The sequence below is a fragment of the Saimiri boliviensis genome, chromosome 6 (assembly GCF_048565385.1).
Source record: "Saimiri boliviensis isolate mSaiBol1 chromosome 6, mSaiBol1.pri, whole genome shotgun sequence".
Lineage (NCBI taxonomy): Eukaryota > Metazoa > Chordata > Mammalia > Primates > Cebidae > Saimiri > Saimiri boliviensis.
The window spans coordinates 8,696,878-8,704,260 of record NC_133454.1 but is presented as its reverse complement, the minus strand read 5'-3'; positions in this window follow the sequence as shown (position 1 = coordinate 8,704,260).

The window sequence follows — 7,383 nt, the reverse complement described above, 5'->3', positions numbered from 1 at the left end:
CTGATAAGCCTGTTAAGTCTGGGCACCACCACTCACGCCTATAATCTCAGCACTTTGGAAGGCCGAGGAGGGTGGATCACGAAGTTAGGAGTTCGAGACCAGTCTGGCCAACATGGTGAAACCCGTGTCTCTACTAAAAATGCACAAACTTAGCCAGGTGTGGTGGTGTCCCAGCGACTCGGGAGGCTGAGGCAGGAGAATCACATGAACCCAGGAGGCAGAGGTTGCAGTGTGTCCAGCCTGGGCAATAGTGCAAGACACCATCTCAAAAAAAAAAAAAAAAAAAAAAAAAAAAGACTGTTAAGAGGATGAAAAGAAAAGCTAATAGAAAAAAATATTTGCAAACCACATATCTAACAAAGGACTAACACCTAGAATGTATAAAAATTTCTTAAAACCGAACAGAAAAAAAGGAAGCCTCCAATTACAATATGGGTAAAAGACGTGAAGATGCGTTTTCCTGAAGAGAATAGATAGGTGGCCAATAAGCTCATGGAAAAGTGTGCAACAGTAATAGCCATTAGGGAAATGCAAATTAAGCCACAGTAAGACATCACTATACACTTATCAGAGTAACTAAAACTAAAAAATAATGACAACCCTAAATACTGACAAGAACACAGAGAAACTGATCACATTGCTGGTAAAATGCAGAGTGGTACCACTCCTCTGGAAAATAGTGGGACATTTTCTTTAAAAACTAAACATGCAACCACCATACAACTCAGCATCTCTACTCTTCAAAATTTACCCCAGAGAAGTAAAGACTTATGTTCACCAAAAAATATATATGTGAATGTTCAGAGCAGCTTTATTCATACTAGCCCAAAACTGGAAACAGCATAGATATCTTTCAACTGGTGAATGATTTTTGAGAAAGTGATACCTCCATCCCAAGGAATACTACTCAGCAACAGAAAAAAACAAAGACCAATTGCTTCATGCAAAACCTAGAGGACTCTGCAGAGCATTAGGCTGAGCAAAAACAGGTCAATCCCAAAAGGTTCCATTCTGTACTCTACCATTTATATGACATTCTTGAAATGACAAAATTATGGAAACAGAGACCAGATTAGTGGTTACCAGGGGCTACAGAGCGGGTGGGAGCATGAGGGCAGGGGATGTGGCTATAAAAAGAGAAGCTAAGAGGTCCCTACAACCATCTGTTCTGTATCTTGACTGCATCAACGTCAATGTGCTGATCGTACTAAGATACTGTACTGTAGGTTTGAAGTTAATATTCAGGGGGACTAGGTAAAGGGTATACAGGATCTGTCTGCATTATTTCCTACAAGTGCATGTGAATCTACAGTTATTTCAAAAAGTTTAGTTTTTTTAAATAACTATTCTTAGTTTTCCATCTGTTCTAAAGCAGGTGGCAGGCTGGATTTGGCCCACAGGCTGTAGTAGTTTATAGAGTTTAGTGCAAACACCAAGAAACACTGTATGTTCATTCAATGGTATTTTAAATGCTACCACTACAGAGATCCAAACTGAGAGGTCCTAAAATGTGTTTTCAATCATTTGGTTCTTACAATTGCTATAGCGGTTTTGCTACAGGGACAATGTCCATCCCAATCCTAATTGAAAAGGGACAGGAACAGTGAGTATGTAACCTCTAGATTTGGAACCTTCAAAATCCTCTTTGTCTTAATATCACCACCGTGAGTTCATCTTCTCTGGTTATATTCTTCCATAGACTACATCTTGGATTCTCATTATATCATGGAAGCTGTGTGTGTTTTATTCAAACGTGTTGCAGGCCAGGTAAATACGATTGTTCTTTGAATAGGAGATCTATTTGAATTGTATATATTGGTTTTAACTTTCTCAGCCCTTCCATTCACAATCTGTTTTGGCCTCTGTGCAGCAGAAAAACAAATTTTAAACCATATTTAAAGCATCTATATTCACTCACATTAGGAAATTTATTTTGATCCAAACAGCAATCATTATTCAGTCATTCCATATGGCCTCTGTTTCCTTTGCATCACTATTTAATGTTCTCTTATGTTGGCTTCTGTCCTTTTAAAAATGTATTATGATCCTTAGCCATCTGCTTGTATTTAAGGGGGGACACTAAAAAGCTCTGTGCCCATAGGTGGGCTCAGTGGAATTTACTAACCCAGAACTTTACCGCAGGAGAATCCAAATAGATTTCTTTGAGTAGCCCTCAATGTTAGTGTCCTTAGGTCTTTTCTCTTGGATCTGTTACATTTCTCAGTGAGGCTGCCTCTACTTTTCTGTCTGAAGGATATACTCTTCCTTGCCACATTCTGGGGCGGCCAGGTGGAAAAAAGGATTGAGGACGTTAGCATTCCATATGTATATTACTTGAGCCCACATTTGTAGTACAAGACCTCTTCCTTCAACTATACCTGCTGCCTTAAGCCAAGAGATTCTGTGTTCTACTCTCTCTTGAGAATGAATCACCTGCCTTCTGCCATGGCTGGGGAAAGAATCTGGTAGTTTAATGAGTTCTTAGACTGGCTTTCTACCAGTCTTTTTTCTAGCTTTACCTTTGCAGTCACTTCCATAAGAACCTGGTTATATCCATTCCTGGGCTTTAAGAGGATGTGCAGTGACGGTTGAGCTGATTTTGAGATGCTCTCACTGCCAACTTTAACTCATTTTTCTCAGGTCTACAAAGGCAGTCACCATTCATCCATTTGTTTTTCATCTTTCAAAATGGAGCTGTTCTTACCTCTGCCCCCTTTCTCTTCATGCTAGTGATAGAGACAGGAAGCAGAGAAATTCTAGGCAAGAAAGGGTGGGTCCCTGGCAAAAACCTCACCCTCAAGCTGAAAAGCCTGGAACTGTGGACCAAAGTGAGAACTTTTAGCCCTGTTCTCCTGCTCAAATGTTGCCTTTTCCTAAACTACCCATGGCCCCGCCCCTCCCCTTCTGTGCGCCAGACTCAGCCAACAGAAAGGAGAAGCAGCTGGATGTCAGGACTACAGCTGGATGTCGGAGAGAAGCAAATTGACTTTAGACCGACAGCTTAATGGCACAACTTCAGAGAAGAATCCAGCTGGAGATGGCCAGACTTCAGAGGAAGATTACCTTCCCACCCCATTTCAGCTTCCCTTCCCACTGAGAACCACTTTCATCAGCAATAAAATTCCCCACATTTACCATCCTTCAATTCGCTCATGCAACCTCATTTTTCCTGGACAGCACACAAGAGCTCAGGAGCCGGAAGTACAGATACAAAAGGCTGTCACACTGTCCCTTTGCCCTTGCTGCCTCATGTCATGAGGCAAAGGGCCCACTAAGCTGTTAACACTTAAACCAGGCGTCCCCAAACTGCGGCCCCCTGAGGCCATTTATCCGGCCCCCCGCCGCACTTCAGGAAGGGGCACCTCTGTCACTGGTGGTCAGTGAGAGGAGCACAGTATGTGGCGGCCCTCCAACGGTCTGAGGGACAGTGAACTGGCCCCCTGTGTAAAAAGTTTGGGGATGCCTGACTTAAACCATCTGCAGATGGCAAAGCTGAAAGAACACTGTAACATTCCTTGTGGGGCTTTGGGGGTCACAGGCACCCCAACCTGGACACTGCCACAGGGCCTACATGGAGTTTCCTTCTGCCAGCACCGAAGCAGCCAACCAGTTCCTGCACTCACACACTCCAGTTCCTACCTCATTTGCTCACGTACTCCCCCTTGCAAGGAGTTGACAGTGGCAGGCTGAGTAAACGAGGTACCCCCATCACAAGTCTTGCAAAGGGGTCAGGGAAATATCCGGCTTCACTAGGAATGTATGTCTCTTTTCCTTTTACTTTACTGTGGTTTTACCTTTAGGAGGGAGCATGTATTCAACTCACCATCATTAACCAGAAGTCTTCATTCAGCCTTTATCTCGAATAATCACAGCCTGAGCCAACACATAGGAATTGTGGTTGTAAGGGTTTAACATGACATCTAAGTTTGTTAGCATTTTTTTTTTTTTTTGAGACGGAGTCTCACCCTGTTGCCCAGCCTGGAGTAGAGTGGTGCAATCTTGGCCCACTGTAACCTCCACCTCCTGGGTTCAAGCAATCCTGCCTCAGCCTCCCTGGGTTTGTCATCATTCTTATTCAGTTAAGTACTGGGACATAGGCTCCTCTCCCATGCCTACTTCATGCACATGGACTCGAGTTATTCTCACTGTAGCTAGGATTATTTCTTATCATTACTACAGGTAATGACTAAGGCAGGGGTCAAATCCCAAACCTAACTTGAAGGACGAAGTACAGTGATAAGATACCCTTAATTGGATATGAAATCTTCTTCAAAATTCATTTTCTCCTGTTATTTTGTTATTTTATTTTTTAACACCAGTATTTGGGGCCCATCTTCTCCAGTTCTAGGCTCTCCTAATGCCAGATATTTAATCAGAATCTATCAGGATGCTCCAGGAAGAGGTAGGAGATTGATCCAGTAAACCCTAAGGACCTATTCATCTCTAATGTTCTCAAATTCAAATAACTTTTTTAAGGTAGTCTGAAAATTATGGCCGGGTGCAGTGGCTCACACCTGTAATTCCAGCAGCACTTTGCAAGGCCAAGACAGGTGGATCATCTGAGGTCAGGAGTTCGACACCAACCTGACCAACGTGGGGAAATCCCCATCTCTCCTGAAAATACAAAATTAGCCAGGTGTGATGGCACATGCCTATAATCCCAGTTACTCAGGAGGCTGAGGCAGGAGAATCGCTCAAACTCGGGAGGTGAAGGTTGCAGTGAGCCGAGATCGTGCCATTTCACTCCAGCCTGGGCAACTAGCATGAAACTATATATACATAAAGATAGTCTGAAAATCTCATCATGAAATATAGACCTTAATTGCTATGTAAATATGGTCTGGGCTCCATGCAGCAAGTTTACATATTGGCAGTAGCCTAAATACCAGCCTCAGGGAGATATTCCCTCAAGGTTCAGCAGTGCAGTGGAGCCGATGACAGTGACGGGCAGCAGCTAAGCAGAGCTCCTGGGACGCAGTTCAGCAGGGGTCCACCCTTGTGGTGGGTCTATCTGGAGGCATGTCATCCTGCCTAGGTACAGGCCACTCATAAATCCAGGGGAAGTTAGGATGGGACATAACACAACGTAATCCATTTCCTCACAGACCATGGCTTACTTGGAAGTGTGCACGAGGGTAATGGGAATTGGGAAGAACTCTTCATATTTATTTAGCTCAACATTTTGAAAGTTGACAAATTATCTACATATGCATTTATGTATAAAGGAAAGGATTTAGAGCATGCTGCTTTTTAAAAGCTTTGCCAATTTGATAGGTAAAATGATATTCTATTGTTACTTGAACAAAAATTGTTGTTTACAGAGTTATGCTGGTTTGTTTCTCCCACCCCCCCCCCCCATAAGCTTGCAGGTCATTTGCATTTTTCTTTTGTGAATTATCTGCTCTTTCACTTTTTCAAAAATACTTATTGATATTCTCTTTTAGCTCCTAGGAAAATGGGGTTAACAAGACAGATAAGTTCTTTTTGTATCTCAAGGAGCTCAGGATTTAGAGGAAGGAAACACACATTAAGTAAATAATTTTTGTAAATATTTCTGAGACTTGAAAAATACATAGCCTCTGCTTTTAGGAACAGAGTTTAATATGTATGAGTCAGATATTTTTTTTGCCTTCTAAATCCTTATCTTTTATGTACCTGCTCTGATAGAGAGCTTTTTTTTAATGCTTTCTGCTCCCATTCAACTCTAATAGGTTGTAACCACGGCTTCCTCTGTTTCCCTGACAATTTCCTGTTTGTAGATACATGTTTAAAGCGATGAGTTTTTCTTTGAGCTCTGTTCTAATGGTATTGCTTTTTTCTAGTGCATCACTGATATACTTTTGTCCATCTTTTTACTTTCAACTGCTTTGAATCACTTTAATGTAGATCTTTTCTATAAGATGTACATTGGGTTTTCCTTTATATTCCAATTTAAGTCTTTTTTCTTTAAATAAGTATATTCAGGCATTTTCACAGATAGCTAGCTATGTTTGGTCTTGCTTCTGTCATCATATGTGACACGATACTATTTCCATCAATGGCTCAAAATAACTTCCAATGTATATATAACTTCCAATATGTATAACTTCCGAAGTATTCAGAAGCTGTACAGCTTGTGTTTCCTTCACTCATGTGTGCTGTCATGATTTTGTAAGTTTTTATTTTGTCTTAGTTGTTTCTAATGGTTACTTCATTATTTTTTTCTCTTGTCTTTCGTCAGGAAAGGTTTTTCATTTGTTTTTCAAATGATTGTTATATATTTCAGGCAATTTCCTGATTTTTCAATTTCAGCTTTTATTTTAGATACAGTGAGTACCTATGCAGGTTTGTTATCCAAGGATATTGCACCCAGGTAGTGAGCAGAGTACCCAGTAAGTTTTTCAACCTACACTCCTCTCCCTCCTTTCCCTCTCTAGTAGACCACGGTGTCTGTTGTTCCCTTGTATACATCCATAGGTGTTCAATGTTTAGCTCTCACTTCTAAGTCACAACATGTGGTATTTGGTTTTCTGTTCCTGCATCAGTTAGGATTATGGCCTCTAACTCCATCAATGTTGCTGCAAAAGACATGATTTCATTCTTTAGGCTGCACAGTATTCCATCTATCACATCTTCTTTATCCAGTTCACACTGATGGACATCTAAGTTGATTTCCCATCTTTGCTATTGTGAATGGCATGGCAACGAACATGTGTGCATGTGTCTTTTTGGTATAATGGTCTATTTTCCTTTGGGTATATACCCAGTAATAGAATGCTGGGTCAAATGCTAACTCTGTTTTACAAATTCTTTGAGAAATCTCCTAACTGCTTTCCGCAGTGGCTAAACTAATTTACATTTCCACCAATAATGTAAAGCGTTCCCATTTCTCCATGGCCTCTCCAGAATCTGTTGGTTTTTGACTTGATAAAAATTATATATTATCATGTATATGTTGTTTTGAAATATGTATACATTATGGAATGGCTAAATGGAGCTAATTAACATAAGGATTACCTCACAGAGTTGTCATTTTGTGATGGGAATACTTAAAATTCCAGTAATTTTCAAGAATACATTAACTGTAGTCATCATGCTATATAACGTGATGATCTCTTGAACTTAATCCTCCAAACTGAAATTTTGTATTTTTGACCAATACCTCTTAAACCCCTTTCCATCCAGCCCCTGTAACTCTTCTTTGAGTTCAACCTTTTCAGATTACACATATAAGTGAGACCATGTAGTATTTATCTTTCTGTGCCTGGCTTATTTCACTTAACATAAAGCCTTCCAGGTTGATTCATATTGTCACAGGTAACAGAACTTCATCTTTTTAAAGGTTGAATTGTATTCCATTGAGTATATACTTTTTCCTTTATCCATCTGTCCACTGATGGACAC